Source organism: Choristoneura fumiferana, chromosome 13, assembly GCF_025370935.1.
Source record: "Choristoneura fumiferana chromosome 13, NRCan_CFum_1, whole genome shotgun sequence".
NCBI classification, from domain to species: Eukaryota; Metazoa; Arthropoda; class Insecta; order Lepidoptera; family Tortricidae; genus Choristoneura; species Choristoneura fumiferana.
The window spans coordinates 7,321,665-7,333,338 of NC_133484.1; the positions used below are offsets into that span (position 1 = coordinate 7,321,665).

General features: G+C 34.9%; 1 protein-coding gene across 1 annotated transcript in view; it reads right to left on the reverse strand.

Moving 5' to 3' along the window:
* The window catches only part of LOC141434472 (suppressor of lurcher protein 1-like), a 105,069-nt gene extending 93,631 nt beyond the window's left edge, over positions 1–11,438 (reverse strand). Inside the window, exon 1 of the mRNA XM_074096892.1 lies at positions 11,247–11,438. The gene's annotated coding sequence lies outside the window, so the exon portion shown is untranslated. The remainder of the gene's footprint in view (positions 1–11,246) is intronic.
* Between the last annotated feature and the right edge of the window lie 236 nt (positions 11,439–11,674).

Below are 11,674 nucleotides of genomic sequence, written 5' to 3' on the forward strand. Positions count from 1 at the left end.
TGAATAGAAAAAGTGTCTTAGCAATCCCCCAGTGGTTTTAAAAGACCTATCCAACGATACCCCACAATAAAGCGTTAACCGAGAAAAAAAAATCACCCCCACTTTACGTCTATGGGAGGTACCCTACAATTTTTTTTTTACTTTTTTTTGTTGTACCACTTTGTCGGCGTGACTGATATTCATGTCAAATGACAGCTTTTTAGTACTAACGGTCTCTGAGGTTACCCGTGGACAGACAGACAGACGGACAGACATGGCGAAACTATAAGAGTTACTAGTTGACTACGGAACCCTAAAAACCGATCACACATGAGTCTTTCTTAGGAAAAATTCAACTGTGTAAATAAAGTTAAAAATATTATGTCCCTTGTAAGTATTTTTTTTTACTCTTATTATCATAATATGTCGCAGCAGCAATAGAAATGGAAAGGAAATTTCAGCTGTCTATCTAAGACAGTTCTACAGCCTTGTGACAGACATACAGAAGGAGAGCGAAGCGACAGTATTAGCGTTTAACTTGTCACCCTAAGCTAAGGGTAGGGAACCCTAAAAAAATATTCTTGAATACCGAATTATATCAACAATGCACAAGATTCAACTAGATACTTTCCTTAGCCTTTTGCAAGCTACGTTTAAAATCTAATTCTCATTTTACTTCAAAACAGTTTCTTGTTCTTGTTTTCACAAGTTTCAGTCTCATGTCGTTTATCAGAATTTATATGGTTGTCATTTGTATTGTCATACTGGCTACACGAAGAGCAAGAAAACAGCTAAAGTTTAGAGAAGTCCCGTGACAAATAGTCTTCCCAACTTACATAGTTACAGACAAACTGCTCCGCTTATTCTTACTTTGCACTTGGGATGTAGGACATCTAGAAGCATGGCTGTGTAAGACTCAAGTGTGTATAAAATCTCAGTTTTTTTAGTCCAGTCAAGTTGTTGTTGTCTGTTCGTTTGCCCCTTATCATATAAAAAAAAACTTTCCTGCCACATTTAATACTACTGGCCACTCATAATACTAATGGCTGAAAAATCTTCTATCACAGAATAAGTGAAAAACTTCAGTAAATGACTTGTTGTATGTAATAGTGCACAGAATTAATATGGAGCTTAAGTCGTTTTTCAAATTTGGAACGTCAATTTGTTTATATGAACACGTTACTACTACATACAAAAGGTCATTTACTTATGTTTTTCACCTTTTCTTTAGTTCTGCGCTGAGTGTCTTCGCAATTTAAATTAAACCTATTTAAAATATTTATTTAAAATAATTTTACGCCCGCGCAGTCAACAGTTGGTAGTAACTTATTATTTTAAACGTATCGTAGTTTTTAAAGCAGAACGCTAAAGTTGATTAATACCTAGTAGAGTAGTTTTTGTTAATAAGTCGTCAAACAAACATTAGATTTTTTTATGCAAATATCTGCCCCGACCGGTTATTGAACATTGGACCTCAAGCTTTGCAGTCAGGTTCTCTAAACATTCGGCTCTCGGTCTGTCGTCAACAACGCTCGAATTTAATGAAAGTTTGCACTTTAATGATGAATATTTCGCAAACAGATTACTGAATCGAAAAATCGTCTCAGCGATCCTCAAATGGTTTTAAAAGACCTATCCAACGATATCACACACTAACGGTTTAGTCGAGAAAAAAAATGACCCTCACTACGTCTATGGGAGGTAACCTCACCAAAAAAAATGTTTTTATTTTTTATTTTACCACTTTCTCGGCGTAACTGATATGTATATTCATGTCAAATTACAGGTTTCTAGTATTCACGGTCTCTGAGCTTAGCTACGGACGGACAGACAGACAGACGAACAGACATGGCGACACTATAAGGGTTCCTAGTTGACTACGGAACCCTAAAAATGGAAAACTGTGACAAGGAAGACACAAATGTAATCACTTTTGGCAAGCGCAAGCCTATGCTACGTTAAGGATTGCATTTATTTCCGTGGAGTTATAATGGAAGCATAGTGCATTTTTCGATCTTAGACATTCTATTTTACAGGTTTCGGAAGTGCAATATTTGTTTGTATATTTATCAAATAAAATTTTGTTAACCCAATCCCATCAAAACCATAGATGAGACTCGCGAAAAAACCACGAAATCACGAAAGTTTAAAACGCCATAAATGAGAGCCAAGTTTTATATTTAAGAATATGCGTCGTTCTTGACTGCATCGACAAAAGAATTGAGATCTATAATAGGTGACAAGATTTGTGTAGAAAATGCTGAAATTTTCAATAAATCGGTTTTGAGTTGACCCCTTCACAAGGGGTCAAAAATAGCTCGAAATGGTTCTTGTAAACATACACACGACTGCAACGCCAGTTCCTTTTTCCTTGGCTCTGAGCGTCTCTAAGAGGCCAAAAGTCAAGGACCACGTTTCAGAGCCATAGGTCATTACTGGCAACACACACTGTTAGAAGAGTCTAGTTATGTATATGTAGCATGAAAGTAATAAGAAATAAGAAGAGTACAGTCAATAGTCTTATTTTTAACGTACCATTACTTGATTACAAAGCGGCTACTGCTCTAAACTCGGTCGACCGTGAGCCCTGCTTAGTACGGCTTCTCATGTGACGACATTTACGCCAGCAAAGTTAGTGCGGCCACCGAGGATTTACGTACTAGGTAAAGTTGGGGTTTTAAACTGGCTGAACTGGAGCGTATACACTAGGAGGATAACAGTTCTTTTGGTACTAAGCATTTTTTAATTGGTGTAAACATTCACGCAGAAAAACATGCTCTGAAACTTTAAAGTAGTGAAACAGTCTTAAATACGACTTACCCTACGGAATTCAGTTAGTAAAAAGCTACCATATCGGACAAGTATTAGTGAGATTAACGTTATTTTTTCAATGTTTAAAGCAAAAATTATTAAACTAAATTTTTACTACGTACATGGTCACTCTGCAATTCAAGGTTTTGGTTAAATAGTTATGATTGTCATGCATGGTTAATGACAATTAAAAGTAACATAGATCGTCCTCGTCAAACTGAACAACGACAGCGACTTTTAAAAATAATGGAGTCTTTAAATTTTTCCTTCTTTCATACAAATTAAATACTGCTATCAATGTACGCCATCCTAGAACACGCTACAAACATGAAGCATTTCGTTTTACATTGCTTCTTCGAATAAACTTAAGTGTAATAAAAATTAAAAAACTTATAATTTTTAAAAGTCGCTGAACTAATGTTGTTCAGTTTGAGAATGATCTATATTTTAATTGTTTGCTCATATTACAGGCCACACCCGGAATGGTAATCATCCTGGATAGTTAGTTCATCTATGTAAGAAATGCCTTGCCTGATTGATTATAACATCAAACAAACGCTCAGCCTTTGCCCTTCTTTGCCCTAAAGGGCTTGATTTTTCCCTCAAAGTTTTCTTTATAATTGTAACACGGTAAAGGAACTTATTTTTGAAAATGTTTTACTTAGGGTGCTAAAAGGTGTGTGTTTTAAAGATACAATTATGAAGATTTTCAGTAAGATTAAAAATTAGAAAGGCTGAAAGATTAAGGCCGCCTTATGTTAACTCATTGTATTAATATAATTTGTCGTTCAATGAAGAGCTTTGTATTTTTGCATTAAAAGTAATAATAACGATTTAGGTACTTTTTAATATTTTGTTGCAAAAAAAACAGTGATCAGTAAACAACAAATCAGTCGGTACAAATAAGTTTGCTGAAGTTATTATTATTATATTTTGTTATCTTTTTAATGTAGGAGGTACTGAATGATTTTTTATTTTTAAAACTACCAAATGAATGAACTTAATCAACTACCAAAGCGGAGTGCAAGTGGAACAAGTTTTTAATAAAAAAATATGAATAGCCCGTAGTTACATTCAGAAACGAAATTTAATGGTCGCCGGTTATTTCTCTAGTAATTAAATTAGCTACAAATTCGCCTCCATTGGCAATTAAATTGAACAATTAACCATTTCAAACTTTGGATTTAGTAAATTCCATTAGTTTGATAAAATGCATACACTATTAGAAATTTAATACTATATAGTAGCTTAGTGTAGGACGGGATAATATGAATACTCGTATACCTACCTAATAGTCATTATGATTAATACTGTAAATTCGGGTTACATTAAATTTCGCAGGGTAACTTTGCCTACAAAAAAAAATTTTTCTTATTATATTCCGTTTTACACTTTTATTAAAGGCTGACCAGGAATATAAAAAACCTGACGATAGAGCAGCACTTCTACGTTTTATATTGCAACATTCTGTACACTTACTATACGATACCTGCCAGTCATATTGACAACGGTGTCGTTGATGTTATATAAAGGAACATTCTCTAATCTCTCAGATTTTTTCTATGACGAATACTTTTATACATTGTGCATTATTTTCCTTCCAAGGCTATGGATAATCTTCGGCATTTCAACAAAAACACAAAATAACACTTTAAAATACCACGCGGAAAAAACTTTAAACTTTGACAGCAATAGACAGATGACATTTGAATTTAGTGTTACCAGTGCAAGAAATTAGTTATATTGGTTTTCCGCAATATGACGAGGTTTTTTATAATGCTGGTCAGCCTTTAACAGAAATACGGTTTAAGAAATGAGGAGATATGTAGAAGAGCAAGGGTCACTGACATAACTTCATCATAGACATAGCTCGATGAAGTGGCTATGGGCAGGCCATATAGCACGGAGAACAGATGGTCGTTCGGGCCGAAAGATTCTCGATTGGAGACCGCGGATCGGCAAACGCAGCGTGGGACGTTCACTAATGAGATGGACGGATGACCTGGTTAAAGTCGCGGGTTCACGGTGAATTCCAGCCGCTTCGAACCGAGGCAACTGGAGGTCTATGGTGGAGACCTTTGTCCAACAGTGGACGTTTTACAGCTGATATGATGATGGTGATAATGAAATACGGTTTATTGTTAGTTCCACTCAATATCCATGGCTTAACAAACTGTACTTAAATATCATTTTTGAATGGTCAAAGTTATACCCTAAAACTTATGTTACTCACCTTTACGGTACATTACCATGAATACTATAGGATTTATAATCCTTTATATTAAATATTTGTGGGTTTGTGTGTGGATCTCAGAAGTGGCATGTATTTTTATTTAAATATCTCCAAGACATAAAAAATATGAAAAGCTTATTTACTCAAAAGTTATAGACCTGTAACACATTGACAACTTTTATATGACAAATCTTTCTCTGACAAAAGAAAATTTTAAAGTAACACACATAAACAATATTATATTATGTCACTTACAAGCAGAACAAGCGTTTATGAATAAGAACACTATTTAGCTTTTCACAAAGCAACAAATTTGACACGCAATAAATTATTCCAGCCAGCTAAGATCGATTTATTTAAATAAGAGTTCGTCGATTAATTTGGCGGCCATTCAGCCTTAATTTGACCATGAACTTTTGATTCCTTAAAAACCTAGTAAAGGTAGTCGATCATAGAACGAGATTCGCGATAAGCACGCAACTTTATGAAAAATCAATCATACGCGTGAGGTTCCTTGACATTACCTGTTTAGTGTTAATATTAGTTAAGCATCTATTTAAATACGTTTAAAGAAAAAACAAAAAAGAAGGAAATCATTAGATTTATTGAACTGCATGCACTATAAGAAACCTTGTAGTCATAGTAAGTACAGGTGCTGCGGACTGCCGCGTAAAAATATCGGCTGAAAAACGATATATCAATTCCATTGATTATGAAGATGCCTAAGAGCACCAGGGTTTTCCTGTCCTTATTTATTCGTTTTTGTTTTTTTTCTGTATTAATTCAACTTTAACTTAACATTATTTATAGGTACTTACTCAAATTATGTTTTTATATATTCATCATGAACTGCAATAATGTCCTAAACCTGAATTATAAAAAAAACTTTCTCTAAGAAACACACACAATATCTAAATAAAGCAAATAAGTAACTAAACTAGGTAAATGTAACGAAATACATCTTAAACAGCAATTTTAGTAGACTTAGAGTCTTTGACCTAGTAAAAATTCCACTGACACGCAGTTATAGGCATATACCATTACCTAGTAAATATTAAGTATTATTAAATATTAATTTATTTTGCATATTTTGGTTTGCTAATTTTAATTGTTTGGATTTCTAGTACTTAAATTTGCTAATCTAACAAGTCCCATATACGTGTACATTGTTTACATATTTACCCAATGTGATTATTTTAGTTTTTAAATATGCTCGTTAGCCTGAGATACAGGGTTCACTTAGTAACCTTAGTTCAGGCGCACACGTGTTACGTAGATTTTATCAAAAGTATAAATATGTATTTTTTTAATTGTACCGCAATTATTCTGAATAAATCATTATTTCGTGACATTACACAAAGAAAGTGTCTCTGTGTGTGTGTGTGTGTGTGTGTGGGGGGGTGGTGTGGTTGGGTGTGTGTGGGTGTCTTTCTCTCAATGACAACAAGTAAAAAAAGTGTCAAATTAGGACTAATGGGAAGTCGCCCTTAGCCTCCCGCGCCACGATTTCTCATGTATTCTAATTATCAAAGTAAAATTATTCTTCTAGGGTCATACATATGCATACCTACTGACTCCTTGATACACTGATACGTGTGCGTGTGTGCGTGCAAAACACATCAAATATTATGACGGACATAAAACAGAACACGCCTCAAACTTTGTAGAAAAGGTAAAACAAACTTTTTGCACATCATTTATGATAAAATTGTTATTGCCGGCCCACATATTAGGCCGCCAACTTCTGGTGTTACGCGTGACTCAAATAAGTTAAGTGATCGGCCAAAGTTTTTACGTAAACCAATCTCCATATTCAGATTACGGCTAATAAAATGGAATAACAAATATTTTTCTGTTTTTCACTCCATCCGAGTGCTTTGCCGTGATAAAGCATATTTAAAAAATAACATGTTACAAACAGCACTTTTTATACTTAACCGAAGTAATTATTTATATTCTTTTGCATTTTAATTGAAATTGGTAATATGCATTATTCTTGTAACTAAAATGGAGTTATCCGTCGTTGTCACTATAGAGGTTGAGACCTCCAACTATAATGAGAAAATTTTGACCTAAATGTAAGCATTATGAAAAAAAAACAAAAACCAAAGCAATTGAACGTATATAATTTATTGACTTTTCGGTTAAAATATGCTAAATCCGTGGAGCGCCAGGCTCTGAAAAATGTATGTGGCCATAGCGCTCAACAATTTGCTCGACTCAATTTTTTTTGAGACCTTCTTGAGACACACAGGGCGCTGTCACAGTATATCAAGTATCCCTACAGTAATCCGACGGAGACGTCTAGACAGAGCAATCGTGCGGGGCGTGAGGGGTGAGACGCGGGTGGGAGGAGCCCCAGCTGCATACTTCGCCGTTCTTAGTAGCTTGGGACAAGTCTTCTAGGGTTATCGCTTTTTTTAACATTTAAATTTATAATAAAATTTATTATGGTGCATACGACATGTACTGTGAGTGCGTGCAAATCATCATCTCGCATAAATAAGGAACTAAGATTTCATCTATTTTTATAATTATACTTATATATTTTTTATGTAATTAAATTCAATAACAGGAACTTTAAGTCCGTTAAGTCTAGAAACCGAAAGTATTTGCCGGTTACCAATCTATGAAAGTATATTTTGGCGAAAAAAAAGTTTTTTTATTTCATAAAATTATAATTTTGATACTTCTTACCCCTAGTAAGTATGCCACCCCTAATTCATTTTGTTTCATATCATTTCGCAAAACCAATATGTACCGATTCTTAAAAGACATCTACCTTCCAAATTTAAAGTTTGTGACAACCCTTCCTTACTTGCATAAATACCTACACAGGCTGCGGTATCGCTCAACTCCAAAGGCGTCGGCCTACTATAGGGAAAACTTGTTATTCTGTGGCGCTGTGGTCAAAACACCGTTATGTGCACAGATGTGCGCATAGGACGCTCGACGGGTTAAACAAAAAGTGACATTTACATCAGAAAAAATATTTACGTAAAATGCCTGATAAACTCAATAGCCCTCATCCAACGATCGAAAACCTTGCAACAACCAAAAAACACGAAAAAACCCGTCAGGAAAAATCCCCAAGTAATATGCCCGCGAGATACGATCGCCCAAAATTTCAGGAGAGGGATATTAAATTCGTAGGAAGCAATATCGGAAATTCATTAATAATGTTGCAGGCTGCGTCTAATTCCATGACTCGTATATTCCGAGTGGATTTAACCGCTGTTATACGAAAAAATTGAATACGATATAAAAAATGCTTATAATGCTGTCGGTATTAAAGGGTTGAGTTTAAAGACCGGTATTATTTATGCGTTTTGACTTTTCGTGTGTAGATGGTTTTGAGCATTTGTTCTTTACTAGCTTTTACCCGTGGGTTTGCTTACTTTAAGCATTAAATGTGGCATTACAATTGAAAGTCGAGGATTTTTCGAAGCCTCATATATAAGATATCTTTATCCTAATTTATAGCGTTAAAAACCCCGTATTTATAATTGAGACTCTTTTAATGATTGGAATAGCGTTATTTTATTCTATTTTGTGGGCATGTTGGGTTAAAAAGTAGCCAACGGGTTAATTCAGAAATTTAATGCAAATCCCGTCTTACCGTTTTACATCAAAAGGTTAAAAACATGACATATACACACACACACACACACACAACACACACACACACACACAGTAATAGTAAGATTAAGAAGACATTAAAAAATACTGAAGAATAAATTTAAAAAAAAATAGTAAAAGTGACCCAAATGACTTCATATTTTGACCCGACACATGCTTAACCGGTTGCTTTGTTTGTTTTTAAAACAAGAAATACTCAGCCTATGGATCCAGTTCACTCAAACTCAAACTCAAATTCACAACATTTATTGACAAGAAAAACACACTACATCACAACAAAAACACAGTAAAAACATAAATAGGAGAAGAGAGAAAAATAAGAGATATTGTGCTGTAGTGTGATGCCAAAAGGACTCAGCTCAGCATGTGCCGTAGCCCTGTAACCAGAGCTGCACTCTTGGCTGTTTTTGAAAATCCGACGTCTCTGCCGATATATGTGTTAAAGGAGTCTTAGTCAATCAGTCAAGTGGGTATCGGGCCCCGCGTAGCTACGGTTCTATAAATGCGTTGAAATTCGATAACAACTTATGTTCGTATAATTACTCGTTTTCTTCTAAAGCCTACTGAACTGTAATAGTTTTTATCTTCATCATCATCATCATCATCAGCCGGAAGACGTCCACTGCTGAACAAAGGTCTCCCCCTTAGACCGCCACAATGATCGACAACTCGCCACTTGCATCCACCGGTTTCCCGCAACTTTCACGATGTCGTCAGTCCACCTGGTAGGAGGCCTGCCAACGCCTCGTCTTCCGGTTCGTGGCCGCCACTCGAGAACTTTTCTCCCCCAACGGTTATCTGTTCTTCGAGCGATATGGCCCGACCATTGTCACTTCAACTTGCATATTTTTCCAGCTAGTTTTTATCTTAAAATCGTAGAACTATTATTAATTTTTAATCACCTAGATAATACCATATAGGTATGTTGTTATCAAAAGCAAAAATCAAATCGAATTAAAGTCTTCTTTCAGTAAAGTTTTCTATCTACAATGTTTGAGGTACGTTTCCGTCATGTGGTACAGCCGTGGGACATTATGTATAAACACATAGCTCCAGGTGAAGCTAATTATAAGCGTGTTTAATAGCTCTTGACAGATAGATGGACAAGCAAGTGATTCTATAGGGGTTCCTTTTTTCCTCTTTTAATACGGAACCCTGAAAAGGTCAAACAATAGTCTGGTTTTATCACATAATATTTTGTACTCGTAACTAATCTTAGTTTTAACCCTTTTGTATATGAGAACTAAAGGGACCGCGGGTAGATAATAGATAGGGATTAGAGATACGAGTATCCCTAACATTATTTAATTGAGCATATTTCAGCTGCTTTAGTTTGAAAGGCTCGTAAAAATACTGTTTAACCCACTGGTTTAACCTAAGCTAGGTTTATAGTATTATGTTTACTGACATGAAATCTATCAAAAATATTGGTTCCTACTAATTTCATTTTTGACTTGAACTTTTTTCTGTCATTTTTTTTTATTTACATTGCTTGCATTTCCATAATCTTTGGTAAAATTAGACTTGCAAGATTTTTTATGAAATAGTTACAAATAGTGCACATTAATGAACTACAACATTCTTAACTTGCTTCTGTGCAATTAACCTTTAACGCGTCAGTTTTTTACTAGCGTAAAAGCAAGGTCAGAATAGTGTCGTTTATTAATATGGACCTCCACAACGTAACACATGAATCATTATTTAGTTTTTTTCTTTAAGTTAACCCATATATTTTATGCCCAGTGAGTCGTTTTTGAACCGTGCAAAAAACCCGCGAATTTGTAAACGAAAACGCTTATCTGTCACGTTTAGCGAATGAAAGATATCGGAGACTAAAAATAGTTCTGGGCATATATGGGGTATGAGAAGAAAATTAGTCAAGATCGAAAAACGTAGACGTTTAAGAGATGGAAAAACATTTTTCGACATTCGTATGATAATATACCGCGACTATACAATCTTTTTAAAATTATTATTTAATAATAAGCTAAGAACACCTATCGTACCTATGTACCTGTACATGCAAACTCAATTTATTTATGAATGCCGCAACGAGAAAAACAGATGTTATATTATGATGAAACGAAGTTGACATGTTTTCGCAAAAACTTTTTTTCAATTATTCTATGTCAGTCGAGTTTGTCACAGACTAAAGTAATTTCCAGAAAGTGAAAGGGCAGGTTACAAGAAGTTATGTTTTATGAGAAACGATCTTGTAACACTATAAAATGGACTATTTTTGTTCGCAGTTACTAACGTTCTAACTTTTGAAAAATGTTATTTGTTCCTGGGTCAGTGCCAAGATAAAACACTGTCTGGAATATGCATTAAAGTTTAATTAATCCGAAATCTAAAATTGTTAGCGATATTACTTTAAAATTAATAGTATTTAATAAATTACCAAATTATTTTACTTGATATCAATGAATGTTTCATTAATAAATTGCAAAATCCTAATTTTAAAAAGGACAAAAGTGACATGTTTTGTAGTGGGGTTTTGAGTAAAATTATAATGTACCTACGTACATTGAAGAATACTTCCTTTATTCTTTAAAGTGTGAAAATTGTAAAACTTATTATTTACCTGTCTGAGGGCCATCAAAAGTAATGCAACAAACTTAATTCACCGAGTTATCACACGAACCAAAGAAAAATCTAGACCACTTAAAGCAGTTTAAGTTAAAATTCAATTGTCTAGCGACTATTACGTATCCCGTAGCGCGTCTACGGCGTAGGCCGCTACGTCGTAGCAGCGTAGACGTCCGACCACGGAGGCTCTCACGGTAGACTGGCCGTTAAGTTCAGTCTCACGCCTGGGGCCGAGCTGGAAATGTTTGTACGGAATTGGGAAAGGTATTCGCTTTGCATTTTTTTGGATCAAGTGAGACGTTAAGGGACTATGAAAGGAGGTGATTGATTCATTTTTTTATCGACTGTATGGTGGGTATAATGGTTACTTATTCTTATAGTGTTAAATAGTTTTTTTATGGTATAGGGGGAAAACGAGCAGGC